This window comes from Aedes aegypti, chromosome 3 (genome assembly GCF_002204515.2).
Source record: "Aedes aegypti strain LVP_AGWG chromosome 3, AaegL5.0 Primary Assembly, whole genome shotgun sequence".
Lineage (NCBI taxonomy): Eukaryota > Metazoa > Arthropoda > Insecta > Diptera > Culicidae > Aedes > Aedes aegypti.
Genome location: NC_035109.1, coordinates 284,900,494 through 284,921,495, shown reverse-complemented (window position 1 = coordinate 284,921,495; position 21,002 = coordinate 284,900,494). Strand labels below are relative to the sequence as shown.

Sequence of the window (21,002 nt, the reverse complement as noted above, 5' to 3'; positions counted from 1 at the left end):
TTATATCAGGGAGGGTATACGCAACGAGGTTCGCCTACCGTACATGTTTTGTGGGTGTATTCATTTGGCTCACAACGCTGCTAGGCATCCCGCTGTTTGAGTGTTGAAATGCATCAGCATTTGCTGTCTGGCATGGCCCGCGTTCGACCTGTGCTGTTTGGGTCGCCCCGTGTGAGAGATGATGCTGTTTGGGACGGCCCGCCCGAGAGATGATTGTTAGGCGAGCTTTGTTTGTAGTTGACAGCCGTACACCCACCCTGCGTTATATACCCGGATAAAAACGTATCATTCAGTGAATGGAATAAACCATTAATGTACAATATAACGTATTGGATACAATACAGCGTATTGTAATTGAATGTCGAAGCAATATTATTCATGTTTGGATATACAATTCAAAAACAATATAATATGTTGTAACAGAACATTGTATTGTTTTTAATTGGTTTTATACCTTACAATTTTGGTCAAATTCCTATTTTCGCGTAAAACAACTGTTGCTTTTTTCTATGTAGCTTTGCTGAAAGAAATAAACAAAACAAGTTCAAAAAGCAAGAAATGTTGGGTGGAAAATATTCAAAAAGTCAAAATAAGTAGTTTTTTAGAAGTCACTTGACATTAGCTGACATGCAACCATGATACAGTTTGTTGAATTGTTTTTGTATTGTACAACAATACACGAATTGCTTATCAAGACAATACATGAACAATATATCATATTGGGTTTTCAAAATATTTGTATGAGAAAATATCTATATTTGTATTGTTACGATACTTAACCACCCATACATTATATTGCAAAAATCTCATATACCATACAGTGAACTGTTGAAAACAATATATTGTACTGTAATTGTATTGTCATTTCACAAAATACTGTATTGTATTTCCAATATATTGAATGGTACTGTTTCAATACGTTATATTGTTTTTGTATTGTATTTTTTATCCGGGATTGCATATATATTTATTTGATATATTTTAGAACACGACTGCAGATTTTCTCGTATACGACTATAGACCTATTCTCGCATAACTTATGATCTCGCCCTAAAAGCCATTGGTAACCATGTGTGTAGCTCGTTATTTCTGAGTATTTGAATGGATTTGCACGTTATTTAACAACTCTATGGTGAAGAAAGGATCATTCTCTACCTGCCAGTGGTGCTGGATTGGATGCTTATTCATTCATTTACTCAGAAGCAACGAGCGACACAGGTGGTTACCAATGGCTTTTAGGGCGTTATCTCAGAGTACGCGAGAATTATTGTGATTTTCACGAAATATTAGACTTTCATGGCGAAATTGAGAAGCTGGCAATAATGTACTGATGGTACATTTTCAAACACCATTTTCATTACATCCTTGATTTTAGTCACTGCCAGCTAGTTTTGCGCGAGAACACGATCAGCTGGAGCGTGAGAGCAATGACGATGACTATAAACATCGGAGGACCAGCTGGTTTTTTGGTGTAAACAAGACCAGCTGGTGAGTTGAGAACAAAGAGAAAATGGTAAACACTGAGCCGGCCGGAGTAAACTGTCATGAACATCAGGATAATTGCATGGGCGGCGGTGATCGAAAAGGGGCAGCGAAATCGAAAGCGAAATTTGAGAAAGACTAAATTCAGATCACTAAAGTCTAAAGCCCCAAGCACAATGTGAGTGGCAGCGCGGTACAACGGCAAAACGGCAAGACCATCTTGAGCAACACTCTACTTGTCAAGTCAATGTTGAAAAGGATTTAGTCAACACTGAATTGATAAGTAAAGTGTAGATCAAGATGGGCAAGCCGTTTTGCCGTTGTGCCGCGTTGCCGTTCACATTGTACTTGGGGCCTAAGGGGTAAAAAAAATCGCAATAAGGCTTTTTGATAATTTTCCTGTAGGCGATATGGAATCTACCGTCAAACAGTGTTTTCAAATTCATAGCATGCTAGTCTGACTTATCACAACAAACTGGTCAGCTGTGATTCCAATATGGCGGAATGAGTGATTTCACACATTGAACTACCTCCCTTCTAGATACCTTGGTTTTTTTTCTAGCGCCACATTTGGGAGGAGCTCATTCATTAATGGCGTGCAACGAGCTCTTCAATCTTCCCCAGTAAAATTAAAATCAGCCGGCAGGGAAGAATTTATTTTATTTACTGGTAACATCAGACATGTAACCGCCCAGGTAACCAGTAAGCTCTGTTATAAGCTGTATACATGCTGTTTTACGGCTCTTTAGTGCCAACTAACATCACAAAATATAATAAAAATAAAATGCTCTTAGGCACTGTGACGTTCAAGCCCTGAAGTTAGCCGTATATGGGTTTATAACGCTATATTACAGTGCTTGTAAGCCCTGTGCAAATAAGCATACAACTGCTGTCAATGCTTATAAACGGCTTGGTTTCATGACGTTTATGCTCTATCACATTTCAATCAAAACAATTCAGCAAATCTGGAACGACGATAGCGAAACATGGCAAATAGTAAAATGGGAATAGAAACCCTGATGAAATGCCTCAAATTATTTTCTTTTATGATAATGAAGTTTCCCATGTTTCAGAGAGGGAAAAATAACCAAAACCAAATGCATTATGAAAGCGTTTTGGAGCTTACACCGGGACATCACTCCTTTCAAATTCTTCTTTACAAAATTCCACTTTTTAGAAGGTTTTGTTCCCACTCAAAGCATTTCATGTCAGAATCTGGCATTACCATGATCTAGATCCGCTTCCTCTATAAATTGGTATACAAACGCTGCAGTTATCTTTTCTGCTTTAAATACGATGCTGGGTGAACTAAATCGTCAATCCATCGGTGGAGCAGTAGGAAAACGCAGAGGGAATCATCAAACAGCAGCCTCGTTAACATCAGCTTGAGCCTGGATCACGCAACAAAAAAAAAAAAAAACGATGATGAGGAGCATAGAAGGGTAGAAAAGAACAGAAAATAAACAACTTTTTTTTCCTTTTTCTTCGATCCATGTGGTAGAAAATTTTGACGTCTCTCTATTCAGAGACTTAGAACGAGTAGGCTGCATAAGAGCCGAATAATTCGCCAACAGTGGCTTTTGAGCGGCCCTTTATCACGATATAGTTCCTATTAGCCCTGTTGACCATGCCCTTAAATCGACTATAGAACAGACTTGGTGCCAATTCGTACGGCTTATTGGTTACTTGGGAACACCCCGTCCTTCGCTATCGATGTCTGTGGCTGAGAAGCACGCACGGTCAGAGCAAGCCGATCTGTTGCCTGCTGAGAGTGAAAAGCAAATGACGTCAAATTTTCTCTAGCACCCCTATTTATAGATTTGCTTGAAATCAACGTTCTGTTTTAAAACAGTTATTCAACTATTTGGACTGGTATGTGGGATTCAGTAAGTAAACGACATGAACCTTTGATGTCTTGTCTTTCGATTGAGGTGCTAATCAAGAAATTTCGTTGAGCCAGCGAAAAGTTATAAACGTTTAAAATATTTCATGCCAACGTAACGCTCTTGGTTTTAAAATTCCAATTTCACTCCTGTATAGAGAAGAAAGACGTAGTTCTACGTCAAAAAAAAAATCAATAGTCATTAAAGTCCAATCGACAATATTTAAATATTCAACGATTTTATATGCGAGAACACAGGAAAACATCTTGAATTTTCAATCACATACAGTTTTATTTTGGCCAAATTTTGACGGTTTTTCACGCTCTGCCCTTCGAATGTGCGGTTTTCCAGTGACAGTTGATGACAGGTTCCCTTGACTTTTGGGAGCTTGCCATCTAAGCCAGCTGTCTCCTCTCTCTTATACTACGTTCAGACTAGAGCTGATATTACGTAATATAGGCTATCTTGATATCAAACATCATACTTCTTATTTCCAGTGAAAACTAGACGAAATAAACAGTCGTTACCTTATTTCGTCATGTATGTCCTGAAAGTCTTATCATTCGTAAAGTACTGTTGTGAATATAAGGCACATTATGTTTTTCTATGCGGGTGAAGTTTTAATTGAGGCTGTTTACCCCACTAAACATTTGACAGTTCAACAGCCGACTAAATTGGTTGAAAAATCAGTCGATTGTTGCACCGACACTTATGGAAGATTAACACAGGGATCAAGCGAATATCACCCGAATTAATAGGGTGGGTCGACGCAATCCTACAAAATAGGTGGATAAATCGGTATTTTAAGTAAAATCCAAGTAAGTTGACCTACCAAACATCAGATTTCCTCGGTCATCCGATTTAATCTAGCGATTATAGTCAGTTGATCACTGTGTTAAACTTCCATAAGTGTCGGTGTTACAATCGACCGATTTTTCAACCAATTTAGTCAGCTGTTGAACTGTCAAATGATTAATGGGGTAAATATATCTGTGCTTTATCTCCCTTGATCATTAGGTGATAGATTGTTAGATATCGTCTCGATGCTACGTCTGTTTGTCTTTGTATCAGAGAATATCACAAGCAAATTTTTACCATCTTTTTTCGCCTCAAGCCTGGTGTCTGATGCATTTGCATCAGACGAATGCAATTTCCCACCGGGCACGTTTGACACTCCGCGATAAGACGCGTCAAAAGTTTTGTTTGACACGGACGGGAAAATTTGTGTTGTTTTCCTTTTTGCTTGCTTGTTTCCCTTTCTCTGTCCGCAGCCAGAGTTTTCCAAATCGAGAGGCCATCAGCCGCAGAGCTAGACGAGCTTTCGTTCGGGAACTGTGAAGAAGTGCGTTGGTTAATATTTTCTTTTGCGTACGATCGACGGAATCCATCATCATCCAGAACAGGAAACAAGCGACGTTTTTCGCCTCGGAGTTTTGGAGTTTCAGTCGTCGAGGGCGCTGGGGAAAAAATAATTAGGTACTGATCGTCGCGATTCGCGTTTCGTTGTCCCTCTGATAGTGGAAGTGAAGTTTTTGTCGTGAAATCCGCAGATTTTTCCAGTTGCTGTAAGGTGAACACTTTTCCTGGAGTCGCAAAATAAAATAAAAATTGGTAGCCTCGACTTGTCTGTCGGCTTTGCGTTTCAAGTGCTAGTTTGGTGACTTTGTAATAATCTGAGGGAGTTTTGGGGAAGTAACTGTTGTTGGAAGTTTCAGTTCGGTCGGAAGTGCAGTGCAGAAAAATCGTCCTCTGGCATTTGTGTAGTCTCTTTTTTCCTCGAAACTACTCTTGCCAGCAGCAGCAGAAAGAAGCACCAGCAGAAAAGGTAAACCGAAAGAGTGGAGGGTAATTTTCTTGTTTCTTTTCTATGCCTTCTTCCGTACGCGGCGTTTGATTCGTTTTCTAGCGTAACATTCAAAAGGAAGTTCTGTTCACCGAAGAGTTTCATAACAAACACTATAAATAACAAAAAGGTTCTATATATTTACAAACACTTCATTTACCATTAAAAAAAATATTCCTTTTACTTTCTTTTTTCCTTGTTTGTATGATCTGTTCATATTAGTATTGATTTAAATTATATCTAAAATTTAATAAATTCTCAATTTTTTTTAAAATTATGATACGTATTTTTGAAAATGCAGGGCTGGTAGCAGGTCTCCTTTTAGAGAGTCGGTCTCTATTTTGATGCAAGTCTCTTAAGAGCCAGCTTCCTTGACCTTGTAAAAAGTTTAAAACTAATAGATTATCGTCACAATAAAACATACATACATACATTTTCATATATGGTCTGTAAAGCCTCTTTTTTCAACTAAAATGGCCTCTAAAGTCACTAGTTTACTTCTCATTGCGTGAGTTCTGACTCTAAATAGCTAACCAGAATTTTCACATTGACTGACAATTTTCCAAAATTCTGTTCTAGGATTTTATTTAAAGATTTAGGTATTCCCCAATTCCAGTTTTCCGTCGATTTTTCCTGTACAGCGTACATACTTGCTTTCGACCCCAATATATTTTACCATGAAATTGAATTGAAAACATTTACTACCTTTCAACGATTTCTTAAGTGTCCTAGACGCGCAAAGTATGATGCGTACACAGTATAGTTACTCTAGCAGATCTGTCAAAGAGTCCTACAGGAATTCTCCTAAGTAAATCTTCAAGGGTTTCTTCAAGAGTGTTTAAAGAAATTTATTAAAGGTGCCTCCAGGAATAGCTATAAAAATTCCAGGATTCCAGGGGTTCATGCGCTGATTTTTTTCAGCTAGGTATCCATACTGACATTTTCATATGAATTCCTCTGTGAATTCATGCACGATTTCTCTCAGGAATATCTCCAAATTTCTATTAGTTCCTCTAGGAATTTCTTCAACATTTCATCCACAAATTACTCCAGCAAACGATTTTCAAGTAATATATTCGTGGTTCTTCAAAATTTTATTTGAGGCGAATACTACAACAATTATTCCGACCATTTCTTCTGAGATTCTGAGGCATGTTTCCAAGGAATGCCTCCAGGATTTTTTTTAAATCGAGTTATAAACCTGATTGGCAACTAAAAGATGAAATTTCTCGCCGATTCCTCGCAGAAATTTTATACAGCGAATCCCGTTTGCACTGACATTTATAACTGCGATCAGAAAAAGCGCTTTATTGATCGTTTCCTTGCAGGAATTTCCCATGCAACAAGAAATCACTTTTCAGAAGCGAATCAGGTTATAGAACACAAAACCAGAGCAAATGCGTTCCAAGGGACCATCGAGGTAGCCATGAAAACCATATTTTACTGTGGTTGTCTAACTTTATAGGCTGGTTTGCTACGGACAAGAAAACGAATCACCTATCCCGATGCGTGGAAAATTTCTTCCCAGAAATGGTCCAGAAAATCACCTTTTTCTGAACGCAGTACGCAATTGAGAAGAAATGTGATTTCAAATGGGGCTCTCTGTAGGAAATTTCTTGACCCATTCAGTCTTGAAAAAAATCATCCGGAATTACTGCTAGGGTTCTCCTGGACATTCATCCTGGATTTTTCAAGAAGTCTGGAAAACCGTAAAATTTTCTGAAATTCATCCGTAAATTCCACTAGAATTCTTCCGGATATCATTCAAGGATTCTACAGAAAATTTTCCTGGAATTCTACTGTAAATCGTTCTTCTTCCGGAAATACCATTGGGATTTTTCGAAAAATAATCCTAGGATTCTTCCGAATATCTTTCTGGAATCCTTCTGAAAATCGTTAAGTAAAGTTTCTTTAGGATTGTAGAAGGATTTTCGCAAAAATCCCAGAATGATTTGCGAAAGAATCACAGAGATTCCTGAAAGAATATTAGGGGGTTTCTGGAATAATTATTTGAGGATTTCTGGAACAATCCCATGAGGATTTTCGGAAGAATCCCGAATAAATTTTTGAATCTATTTTACAGTGATATCCAAAACATTCCTAGAAATTATTTTGGAAGAACTGTTAGATTTCCAGGAAATTCCCATTTATTTTTAAGAAACCACTAAGACAACTCCAGAAAGATTTACGGAAGAATTGCAAAAAGGAATTTCCATTCAGGAGAGTATTAGAAAAAAATCCAAAATAACCTCAGAGGTATTTCTAAAGGGTCCCAGAGAGCTATCCGGAAGCTTTCTCGAAGAATTTTAATGTAAATTGAAGGGAGAGTTGCTGAAGATTCCGACAAAGATTTTAGAAGATTTTTAACTGATAAATCATAAAAAAAAACAATAAAACATAAAACAACAACACTTCCAGAAGAATCACAGAGAGATTGTTTCAGCATTCCCGAGGTTTTATTTCAAAGTATATTAGAAACTTTTGTCAAGAATTACAGTGGGATTTCCGAAAAAATAAACATTCTGGGAAAAATAAAACAGGATATCCGTAAGAACTAAAAAAGTATTTGTGGAAAAGTGCCAGGAGGATTTCCAAATAATTTCAAAAGAATTTCGGAGAAATTCCTCGAAAAAAATTGGCGGGATTTTTCATAACAAGATTTTCAAATAAATGTTCAAGAATTTCAACAGGATGTCCGGAAGTATTCCACAGGGATTTCCGGACGAATTCGATAAGGATTTACGAAAGATACCCCAATGTGTATCTACACACATAAATAATATTGCTTCGGCATTCAATTACAATACGGTGTATTTTATTCAATACGTTATATTGTACCGTAATCCGGGGTAGCATTGATCATTTTTTTGAATATTTCTCAAATATTTTGTTTGAAAATGCAAATGTTGCAAATTTCATATTTTTAAAACAAGTACTGCTCGAGACTATATACAGCATTTTCTTTTTTGAAAGATTTAAGCATGTTTAAAAAAATGTTTCAAGTGATTTTTTTTTTCTTTATTAACGTGAAAGTGATTTTTTGATTAAGCTGATTTGGGGTAACATTGATCACCTATGTGAACAATGTTCGGTAATATTGAAAATGTCATTACTTACTCAAATCATGGCCCCCGAAGCCAAATATGAAGGCCAAATGCTTACAAGTCATTTACTTTTTGAGTTATTTTGAAATTAAAAATACCTCGAATCACGGAATACGCCTAAAGGTAGGCAATTTCCTAAGGGAATTCTATATTATTTACAGTAATTCGTTAATGTTGCCTAATTGAGCATACTTATGAAAGTTTTGACAACGGAATCGTTTTCGGCGATGCCATTTTCAGTAAGAACCACACTTTCCTTGCTCATATCGTTAGCAGAACTTGTGTGATACATGATGTGAAGCTCAGAATCGTTGTTGGCAAGCGGGAGCACCACGAAGAACCTTGCATTCCATTCTGACATTACTATAGGAGTGAGGCGTCGAAGTTGTGCCATGCCTACTAGATCGTTTGATGTCCGATCCGATGTTACATTCTCGGAGTTCTTTCAACAGGCTTTTGATTGTCAACCATCATAACAGGGTTGGGAGACAAGATCTATGACAATGTTCATTCAGTACCACACACATGAATGTTCGGTAGTATCATCCCTACCCATGGAAATAATTGTTTCGAAAAGTTGACAAATTTACGCAAAATTCTTCACTTTCATTAGCTTATGAATATAAAAAAGAGAAGCTCCATTCATGATTTGGAAATGTTCCATCAATAAATGGCGATACGAACTTTTTCGGAGATGGGTCATTCCGATCAATGTTACCCCGCTGATCAATGATACCCCAGATTACGGTACATTAATTGTTTATTCCATTCACTGAATGGTATGTTTTCATCCGAGTAAGTTATTGAGTCACCAAGTGGCTCGATAGCTTAGTTGGTGAAGTACTCGTCTAGCATACAAGAGTCGTGGGTGCGAATCCCACCCGAGCATGTGGATTTTTTTTCATATATTTTCCTTGTTTACCACGCGTAGTGAGCTATTAATTTAAAAACCATTTCGGAAAACATTTTCCTTTCTATTGCAGAGGGCTATCTCTTAATAACATTTACCGATTTAAAAAAACATGATATTTGCTGTTCAATTAGGCGTGGCGATATTTTAAATTTTATTGGCTTTTTCGGCAGTCCAAAACCTCAGTAAAATTTTATCGACCCCAGCAATCTAATATAAGTGTGTAGAAGGGGGGGGACACACAGCAATTTCATTCAGAGCTTGCTTTAGGATATCCTTTGGAAAAAGCTTCCGGATTTTTTTTCAGAAATTTCTACAAACCAAGAAATTTTGGAGGTATCTTCGAAAAAGTGACTGAATGAATTCCTGAAGATCTCCCCAATTAAAATCTTGAAGGAAATTCTAAAAAAAAAAAAGATGGAAGAATCGTGTAATAAACTCCGGGTGAATATCTTTCTCGAGAAATTTCTGGTGGAAACTTTGGAGTAATTTCTGAGTAATTTGGAGTAATCTAGGTTGAATTGTTGAAGACATCCTGAATCAATCTATTCTTGTAGGAATTTTTCAGGAAGTTCGTAAAATAATTTGTGATCTAACGCAAAACTAAAATGCGAAGGTGACGCTGTTCTAGAATGGTGATTAGCGCATCTCAGTCGAAGTTATTAGTGATAACTTTGGAAGAAAAATATCCATTATCATTTTACTTATTACATTTGTTCAATTCAAAGCACAAGCAACCGTAAATATTCAACTGATTGTGAAAAACGTTCGCAAATCTAACCTCACATTTGATCGCCAACCACTAAACGAACTTTTGTAGAAATCTTTGAAAATTCTGAAGAAATTTTTTGGCAAATACCTAATGGAACTTCTTTGAAAAAAAATGTGAAAAAATGCAAACAATAAAACTTGCCAATCCTAATGAAAACTTGTGCTCTAGATCATGTTTGATTTCGTTCAGATTTGTTTATTTTTGTTCTTGTTTGGTTTCTTTCTGGATCCTTCTTGGTCTTTTTTTTCTGGCATGGGCTTATAAAGTTCCTATTTCTAATCAGTCGCTCCTAGCTCCGAAGAAGGAAATAATTAATTGTTATGGATTGTATTGTTTTTTTTTACTACTTTTAACGAATTGTATGCCATGTAGTAATAAAATAAGACTATGGACCATAACAATGTTAGTCCACCTTTAGACAACATCCGTACTAAGAATCTGTTCGATAATAAGAAATCCTTTTAAAAGTTCCTATAGGAACTCATACATGATAATTCTCTAGCATGAATTCCCCTAGCGTTTCTTGCAGAAATGGCTAAAAAATCCGGTATTTATCTAGGAATTAACCCTAGAATTCCTGATCCTGAATCACTGAATAAAATTCTTGAAGAATCTCATACATTCCATACTATTCTGGTTAAATTCTGTAACTAATCCTGGAGAATCCTTTGTGTTTTTTCAAGGAAGTTTTTAGGAGTTTTTGAAAGAAATCTTGAATGAAATTCTTATAAAAATCTCTGATGGAATCGCTGAAGGCATTGAGGTTCTTTAGAAATTTCTCAGATTCCCCAAGGGAAGGCTTCAGGATTTTTTTCGATGATTGCTCCTGGATTAATTTCTCAAAAGATACTTGAAGGAATTTACTGCAGGAAATTTTTCAGTGTTTTCCACTAAAATTACTCTGAAAGTATTTTTGAGCGATTATCCCAGGATTTATTTTTTCAGTTATACAAGTTTTTTTCATGAAAATCAACAACAGTTTATTCCAGTTTCATTGAAACAGTAGTTTTTTTTGTCCTCATCCTAAGTCTCCAGAGGTTATTCCAGAAATATAAAGCTTTTGTCCAGGAATTCCTCAGTATAAATTAGATAAAGGAACCTTAAAGATGTTCATCAAGACAATTCTATCAAATTTATTCAACATTTCATGCAGGAATTACTCCTGCAGTTCTTCCAAACATTTCTAAAATAATTTCTCCAAGGCTCCATGGATTCTTCAAAAGTTAGTTCACGTCAAAAGAATTCACGTCAAAAAAGACTGCAGCAATTATTCTAGTAATTCCTCCGATTATTCCTATTCAAATTCCTAGAGGAATTTTTCCGATGTTTTTCTTTATAAGAATAGAATACCTAAAAAACTGTGTTGGATTGTAGCATACCTCACTCCAATTAGACCTGCGGTGTAGACACTCAAATTAGTACAGCAACAAAACTTCATAGAACTCCATTATCCACGAAGGTATATAGGCTACCAATAGTAGAGAAGGTCGAAATCAGTAGGTCTAGGACCATTATGTTTGTAATACGCGTTTTTTTAATGTTAACTGTCGTTAAAAGTCCTGTAAATATATGTAGAAATTAAGTGTAAATTTTATGTTGCTAGAACTCCAAAAGGGTTTATGTAAATCATTGGTGCACTGGAAGATGAGAATAGGACGAATAGGACAAGGAAACTCTATGACCCCAAGCGATGTTGGGAAATACTTCACCAACCCACTAAACCTCGGATCGGCCACTTCCCATCAACCTTACTTACTTACTTATTTGGCTTTACATCAATTATCCTGAAAAAAAGTCTCGCCAACAATATTTCGCCAATTCACTCGCTTCATGGCCGCTTCTCTCCATCCTCGACTGTGACCCACGCTCTCCAGGTCCTGGTGTACCTGGTCAATCCACCTAGCTCGCTGCGCCCCATGCCTCCTTGTTCCGACCGGATTCGTAGCGAACATCATCTTTACAGGGTTGTTGTCCGGCATTCTTGCAACATGCCCTGCCCAGCGTATCCTTCCAGCTTTAGCTACCTTCACGATACTGGGTTCGCCGTAAAGTTGAGCGAGCTCGTGGTTCATCCTTCGCCGCCACACGCCGTTCTCCTGCACGCCGCCGAAGATCGTCCTTAGCACTCGGCGTTCGAAAACCCCAAGAGCTTGCAAGTCCTCCTCGAGCATAGTCCACGCCTCATGCCCATAGAGGACTACCGGTCTTATGAGCGTTTTGTACATCGTGCATTTGGTGCGGGGGTGAATCTTTCTTGACCGCAGTTTCTTCTGGAGCCCATAGTAGTCACGACTTCCGACTTCTAATCAACCTGCAAGACATTTTCAGCAAGGTGAAGTTAAGTTATAAGATGCTCGCATCGACTAATTGAGTTTCCTAACTAAGTAATTGCACACAGTTTGTATGAACAAGATTTCTTTTTGAGATCCTTGCAGGAGTTCATCAAGAATTTCTATATAAGTTACGTCAGAGATTACTTTAGTTTTTTTAGAAATATCTCAGGAGTTTCAGAAAAAATCATCGCCTCGCTGGAGACATACTTGGAATAGTTTCGGAAGAAATTGTTTGAAGCAATGTTTAGGAATCCATGGAGTAATTCAGCTTCAGGAACTACTTCTCACATAAATTTCGGGTTGAAATCCTAAAGTAATCCGGAACGAAAGACATTCTGTGAAATCCGTAGTGCCATATCTGGAGTGGTATGGAGTAATGCGGAGTAAAACATATTGATTGATTTCTAGAACGAAAAGATTTCAAAAGAAAATCTTAGAAAACATTGGAGGATGAGCTACTAGAAAACTTAGGACATTCTAGATAAATTTTTGAAGAACATCTTGAAGAAAATCCTGACGTTATTTCTGAAGTATTTTCAGAAGTTATCCCAAAATAATCCAAATTGAATTCTTGAACGAAGATCTTGGTGGAATTCCTTGAAAAGTCTTTTAAAACACGAATTAAGCTTCTGGGGATATCTTCGAAGTAATACCCAAAGGAAGCTTTTGGCAAATCTTAAATATTATAATGTCATGGGGAATTCAAAAAAAAAAAAAAAAACACTTAGTAGTTGGAAATATTCTTAGAGAAATGTCTGGCATGGGGAATCGAAAGTTTCTATTTTTAACACACTTAGTTATCAGTAGCTCTAGATATGTACTCTCATTCATCTCCGTTTGATGTAAACCTATCGAATTCTGACTTTTTTTTGGAAGGTCAAACATTGAAACTTAAAAAAATGATAATCATAGCCTTGTTCTACAGGAAATATTTATCGAACTGTTTTTCTCTTGTGGGTCACGAAAAATGGAAAAAGAGCTTCAAAATTCTTAATATTTAGAAAACCATAACAATACCAACATTATGTAGGTAAAAAGAGTTTGATCAAACTACGATATTTGGTTTGAGAAATTATGCCCTTAGAAAAACTAAGTCATTCATTCGATAGGTCGTAGTTTTTGCCCATGTTTCCAGGTATACCCAAAACTACAAAATCTCTATGTTCAATTCAACCATACATATTTTAATACAAATTTACTGTGTATGTATTGAAATTTAACATTGACTGTATGGAAACCATCTTCTTCTTTCTGGCATTACTTCCTCACTGGGACACATCCTGCTTCTCAGCTTAGTGTTCTTATGAGCACTTCCACGTTTATTAACTGAGAGAACTTTCTTTGCCAAAGTTGCCGTTTTTCGCATTCGTATATCGCAAGGCAGGTACGATTATACTTTATGGCCAGGGAAATCAAGGAAATTTCCATTACGAAAATATCCTGGACCGACCGGGAATCGAACCCAGACACCTTCAGCATGGTTTTGCTTTGTAGCCGCGGACTTTAACCACTCGGCTTAGGAAGGCGATGGAAACCATACATTTAAAGTAAAGTGGGGCAAAAGTTCGAGTGGGGTAAGAGTTTATTTTAAAGATTTCAAAGTTATAAAGGTCGTGGTGGTTCGAATGCTGTTCAAGTAGTAGATTTTCACTCCAAATATCATACAAATCGGTTGAGATTTCGAAAAATTATGACTATTTGTTGTTTTCTGACGTGAATATTGTAATTTTTGGTACGGAAGTTTGACCACAGAACCAAATGAAGATAAAATCTTTTTCAATATTTTATGTAATGGCGTTTCTAGGCCTACCATAAGGATGCTTTGAGGTGTATTAGTTTTTGCATAAATACTTGGAAACAATTTTTGGCCCATAGTGGGGCAAAAGTTCGAATCAGCGGGGCAAAAGTTCGACCCATGTATAAAATCACGGATAAGAATCCAAATTGCCCAAAATCCACATATTATCTTCAAATTTAGCGAAATTTGCCTGATCGTGCGAAAAATATCACCAACATCTTACATTTTCACTTAGTTTTGCGAAAAACTGCTATTATTGGGTATGTGGGCCCCACAGTCGGGGCAAAAGTTCGTTTAAGACAATCAATTTTGAAACTGTTATAACTAAAAATGGGTAAATATTTTGACACAAGTATGTTCAGCAGAATTATAGCCAATATGTTAAAGGTTCACTGTATGGTACTTATTTTGATTCAACTGCTATTGGTTTTCAGGAAACTTCGATTATACCACTAAGGTCGAACTTTTGCCCCACCTTACTCTATTGTGTAACGATATTTCGTCATATTTTGATGCAAGATTGTATAAAAATCTTGCATTTGCTAGATAAGTGTATAATAGCTGCTGGTTATATTACTTTTCACAGCAGTTAGTCGTTATCAAGTTTTGTAAATTCTCAATTCTTTAACACCTGACGCATAGTCCCGTAGATGGTGAATATCTGGACATGATAATAAACCTTAAAAAAGTGCTCCGATACCCACTAGTGTACATTCAGCATATCCTCTTAGCAACAAACGATCCAGTTAGTAGGATACGTTCCCCCTGTTTTCGCTTTTTTTGCCCTTCCCAGTCAGTCAATGCGATGAACTCTCTGCGACCGAACGACCAGCACCAGGTTCCGACATCCAACAGCCTATGTGTGGCATGGGAGAATCCATCCACATCACATCTAATACGTTCTTCTAACTAAGCTGTATCCAAGTGAATTGTGAGTGTGCGAGAGCGAGTATTTGTATAATTTATCATCTTTTTCCTTTACCCGATGTGATGATGATGATGTGCATTAGTCCATCACAATACTCGATCATCGCCGCCGCTGCGTTAGTTTCAACACTGATTCCGGTCAATTCCAGGCTTATTAGGTATAGTGACTTGGTCACTATTTTCGTCCTGGTCACTAATAGTCACTATTTAAAAAAGCACTATCACAAATAGTAACTAAAGTCACTTTTTTCGCTGGCCGAATTTCCAATTCGACATAATATTTGGTTAAGATATCATATATCTATGCACAGGCACATATTATTGTTTTTTTTTCTGAAATATTTATTGTTTCGAAGTTACTTTTAAATCACTATTTGGCCACTCTGATCATTTTAGTTACTAAAGTCACTATTATTTTGCTGGTTGACTGCTACCAGCCCTGTAATTCGATAGTTTTCTTCATTTGCTTGCTGCATTGCATTGCAATCACACCATAAATTATACATTCTCACTTATTTCAAATCGTGTTGTATGTGTGCCACATGGATTGACGATTGATTTTTTTTTATCGTTCACAGATTCCTGATAAACGGCGATAGAACTCACAGTGCAGTTACAATATCCAGATCATCGTGAAATTTAGTCGCAGAACACTGTATTTGGAGAAGAAATAAATTCATAAACTGTTTCAACCGTGCCGTTTGCAGAAAACGAACAGAGATAAAGTTTAACGTGAAGATAAGAAAATATCATCGTAAGACAGTGAAGAAATAAAAGAAGAAAAGAGTAGATCAAAGTTGAAAAAAGTAATAATAGTGAAATATTAGACGGAAGAATAAAAAAGTAATCAAAAAAGTGCGAGCTGTTGTTGTTGTCTCGTAGATGAAGAGTAAGTTCGTTTCCATTTATTCAAGCAAAAATAACAACAACGAAGCCAAATAGCAAGAAAGCTAGAAAGAAGAGTTCCGTATATAGTTACGACGAGAGCCGCGAGTATTGATTCCCGTTTGTGCGTACGTATATTCCATTCGATCGATTGAAAGATACGTGAAGTTGCGTTCCTCCGAAGAGCCCCGTCAAGAAGATTGATCTCTCTACCCGGCAATCAGTCGATTGATTTGCTACTGCTGCGGTTTTTCATTTCGCGATTCGTCGTTCCAAGCCAGATTGTGCGTACGTAAACGGGTTGCGTGTTCGTCGCCGCGAGTGATCTCTCGGTGTGTGCGTGTTTCGCGGTCCGATCTAGTGTAGTGGTCAGTGTCAGTGAATATTAGAGCCACCGGATTCACCGGTCAACGGAACGCAGATTCGACGCCTGCCGTGCGAAGCATCCAGAAAGTAGAGGCTAGGCCACCATCTAGGGACATCTCTTGTGCTGTCTGCTGTACGGATAGTACTAGTGGGAGGCGAACGTCGGCGAAGATTGACAACAGCGGAAAGGGGGCTGTCCATTTTAAGAGGTGAGTTTGGTTCTAAGAGTATTTGACGTTGAACGACGGGTTCCTGTTGGGGTTCCTTTTGTTTTTTCCTAATTCCTAGTTGGTCCCTTCTTGGTTTCTTTTTCCAGGCATAAGTTCCTTTTTTCAAGACTTCTTCTTCTTCTTTTTACTTGTTTTGAGGTACTAACCTGGAGGTTACTCGCCCCACAATTTTCATGACACTCAGTCACTACCAACCTTCTAATCTTGTGGGCCAGGTGTTCTTTTTAAAATCTGGGCACTGGTCGAACTGATAGAAAATCTTTCCGAGGTGTATTTTTTTAAACTCATTAGTATCATTCCAAACATTACATTCATTATTTCTTATATTTGGGTGTTCTGTGTTATTAGACAACACTATCTAGACTTCCTCCCTGGTATAGTACCAATGAGTTACATAGAATATCCAATGTTGAAACATTGGAACAAATGTCAAATAAAATAATTAATAATTTCAGGCAAAAATCGTTACAATCTTCTATTGCCACGATTAATGCGTTATATGTTTAGGTTAAGTTAGGTTAAGTATATTAAAAACGTTTTTTTTCTCTTATAAGCAGGTGAAATCAACTCACCTGTAAAAAACTGAACTGCTACGGCAAATGAAATGTAATATGTTGTTAACAAAATGTTAATTAAATCTTAAATTTGTTTTACCAAATTAGGATGATAGTGTTGTCAAATAACACAGAACACCTAGATATAAGAAATGAATGTAATGTTTGGAATGATACTAATAAAGAAATTAAAAAAAAAAAAAAAAAAAGACAACACTATCATCATAATTTGGTAAAACAAATCTAAGATTTTATTAACATTTTGTTAACAACATATTACATTTCATTTGCCGTAGCAGTTCAGATTTTTTGCAGGTGAGTTGATTTCACCTGCTTATAAGAGAAAAAAAAAAGTTTTGAATATACTTAACCTAACTTAACTTAAACATATAACGCATTAATCGTTGCAATAGAAGATTGTAACGATTTTTGCCTGAAATTATTAATTATTTTATTTGACATTTGTTCCAATGTGTCAACATTGGATATTCTATGTAACTGATTGGTACTATACCAGGGAGGAAGCTTCAGAATCATTTTCAAAATTTTATTTTGAATTCTCTGCAGAGCTTTCTTTCTGGTATTACAACAGCTAGTCCATATTGGTACAGCATACAACATGGCTGGCCTGAACATTTGTTTGAATATCAAAAGCTTATTCTTAAGAAAAAGTTTTGATTTTCTATTAATAAGTAAGACATTTTACACATTTGTTACATTTGGCTTGAATGCCCTCAATGTGATTTTTGAAAGTTAAAATTTTATCTAGCATGATCCCTAGATACTTAACTTCATCTGACCAATTTATTGGAACCCCTCTCATCGTGACAACATGTCTACTTGAAGGTTTCAAATAAATAGCTTTTGGTTTATGTGGGAATATTATTAGTTGAGTTTTGGAAGCATTAGGAGAAATCTTCCATTTTTGCAAGTATGAAGAAAAAATATCCAAACTTTTTTGCAATCGACTACAGATGACACGCAGGCTTCGTCCTTTGGCGGAGAGGCCTGTGTCATCCGCAAACAAGGATTTTTGACATCCCTGAGGTAACTCAGGTAAGTCAGATGTGAAAATATTGTATAATATTGGTCCCAAAATGCTGCCTTGAGGAACACCAGCTCTTACAGGAAGTCTTTCAGATCTGGAATTCTGATAATTAACCTGAAGTGTACGATTTGACAGATAACTTTGAATTATTCTAACAATGTATGTTGGAAAATTAAAGTTTTTTTAATTTTACGATCAACCCTTCATGCCAAACACTGTCGAATGCTTTTTCTATGTCTAGAAGAGCAAGACCAGTAGAGTAGCCTTCAGATTTGTTGGAACGGATCAAATTTGTTACACGTAAAAGTTGATGAGTGGTCGAATGTCCATGGCGGAATCCGAACTGTTCATTGGCAAAAATTGAATTTTCGTTGATGTGGGCCATCATTCTGTTCAAAATAACCTTTTCAAAAAGTTTACTGATGGAGGAAAGCAAACTGATTGGACGATAGCTAGAAGCTTCTGCAGGATTTTTGTCTGGTTTCAAAATTGGAACAACCTTAGCATTATTCCATTTGTCAGGAAAATGTGCTAATTGCGAACATTTGTTGAATATATCAACTAAAAATGATAAGCTACTTTCTGGAAGCTTTTTGATGAGGATGTAGAAAATTCCATCATCACCAGGAGCTTTCATATTTTTGAATTTTTAATAATAGTTCTCACTTCTTCCAAATCAGTCTCCCAGGCATTTTCGAAAACGTTCTCTTGATTGAAAATATTTTCGAAGTCCTGAGTAACTTGATTTTCAATTGGTCTAGTAAGTCCTAAATTAAAATTGTGCGCGCTTTCAAACGGCATAGCAAGTTTTTGAGCTTTTTCGCAATTAGTTAGTAATAATTTGTTTTCCTCTTTCAATGCCGGTATTGGCTTCTGAGGTTTTTTCAAGATTTTAGATAATTTTCAAAAGGGCTTAGAGCCAGGGTCCATTTGAGAAATTTTATTTTCAAAATTTTTGTTTCTTAAATCTGCAAAACGTTTCTTGATTTCTTTCTGCAAATCCTGCCATATAATTTTCATAGCAGATAACGAGTGCGTTGAAATCTCGCGTAACAATTCTAAAGGGCCAATGATCAAATTGTCAACAAATCGGGTTTTGATACCATTCGATAGCATCTCCCAACACCCACAAACTGTACAAACATTGTCAACATAATCATAAAACTTACCGTTATAAACTCGATTTTCAAAACGGACAATAACCGCTTATTTCCAAATCATTCATTGGCGTCCTGCTTGAAACGGCCAATAATCGGTTATCGCTCCATCAAGAGGGCCTACAATCGGAAAATTTCGCAAACTGTCATTGGCCTTAGCATGGTGAGAGGCCAATGACTCTCTCTTGCTCAATCATCGAAAACCGAAAAGGCCTAGCATTGGGCCAAGCACCCTTATAAAATTCAATATGGCCAACAAAAACGGCCTTTGCTTTGTTGAAAATCGAAAATGGGCCAAGTATTGAAACTCATCATTTTTCCCACATTTTTGTCAGTTTTTAGAATAAAATCGATTATAAGCGTGTAGTAATAGTAAATCATCACTCAACAAACAAGAAATCGTATTGATTGGTTTGAATACTGATAAATAGGAATTGAAAATGTGGTGAATAATATTCAAATCGAATTTTATCAGAGTCAACAATCTGAGGATTGGCCCTTTTGAATTGTTACGCGAGAAATTGCCTTCTCCTCACGTTTTTAAGACGGATCAAGAATTTAAGATCATCGTCTATAATCACGGATTCAAATTTTACTTCAAATTTTGGAATTGCTCCTGGCTTCAACAATGGAATTTGTTTCCAAGGTGTATTTTTTATCGACATCTCACTGTTTTCCACACAATATATACACTGCCCATAACTGCATATTTGTAACATTCGACAAAAGTAGGCATTGAGTAAATGGGATACCAAGTTTGCATTTTACTGCAGTATGGGAGGAAACTAAAATTTAAAAAAATCCTTAAGAGTTCAAAAGAGCTTATTTGAGGCTGAAATTTTGTACAACTCATATTGCATATTGGGTGAATAGTCAGAAAATAATCCTGATAGAAATATCGTTGCTACTACATTATGAGGCTCATGTATAATCTCAATGTGACTGTTATGCGGTTACAATTGCCAATGCGACAAAACAACTTGGTATTTTTTTCGAATTTGCTAGAACAAACTCACAGATTTTAGTAAGTTGATCGAAAGTATTTATCATTTGATGACTCTCCATGGTATTCACTCCAATTTGTCAAAAATGTCGAATGTGACTGTTATGCAGTTATGGGCAGTACAGGGGATAGGCAAAATGATTGAGACAGGCAAAATTTTGCCTAAATTCAAATGCTAATAACTTTATGAAAAATTAATGAAATTCAATGCATCCGAAAGCAGTCGATGGCAAATTTGATCTAGTTTCAGGAACATGCTTGGCCATGGATATTGGCCACCGGCCACTGGAGATATTCCGGATTTTCCGTGGCAAAAGGCATTTTTTCTGTCGTTTGTATTTTTGTGCGGTGTGAAATTGTAAAGATGTTTACAATTTTCCTAGAAACTAGAACTAATAGGAAGTTTAATGGTGGCGGACGCATTAAGATTCGTTGAAAATCTTCAGAAATATGACCATTTCCGTAAAACAGGTCCGGGAAAATATTATCAGTCAAGTTAGTATTACAAATCATGTTAATATTATTCGTAGCTAAATCCAAGTGGCATCAATCTTCAAAATGATGCTTCTAGCAGCATATTAAGAACCATTAGATACACTGACCACTCTATAGTAGGTTCCAGGTGCCCTGGGGGTAGTGTCCAATAAGGAACATGCCTGGAACCATATCAGTATGGGTATCACACTTCAAGATTTTAGTACATGATG

At 36.7% G+C, this 21,002-nt stretch overlaps 1 protein-coding gene and 1 long non-coding RNA gene across 3 annotated transcripts in view; one reads left to right on the top strand and one right to left on the bottom strand.

Moving 5' to 3' along the window:
- Window positions 1-4,590: 4,590 nt before the first annotated feature.
- The window catches only part of LOC5572358, a 305,718-nt gene continuing 289,306 nt past the window's right edge, over window positions 4,591-21,002 (top strand). The window contains exons 1-2 of one of the 2 annotated variants that reach the window (XM_021849977.1): window positions 4,591-5,190; window positions 15,631-16,512. The gene's annotated coding sequence lies outside the window, so the exon portion shown is untranslated. Of the gene's footprint in view, window positions 5,191-15,113; window positions 15,211-15,630; window positions 16,513-21,002 lie in introns of those variants that run through there. The other variant, XM_021849978.1, reaches the window with a different exon arrangement.
- Window positions 10,185-11,789, bottom strand: LOC110677937. The gene is made up of 2 exons (XR_002501304.1): window positions 11,755-11,789; window positions 10,185-11,553 (listed from the first exon to the last, which is right to left on the bottom strand). It is a non-coding gene; the product is annotated as an uncharacterized LOC110677937 (long non-coding RNA).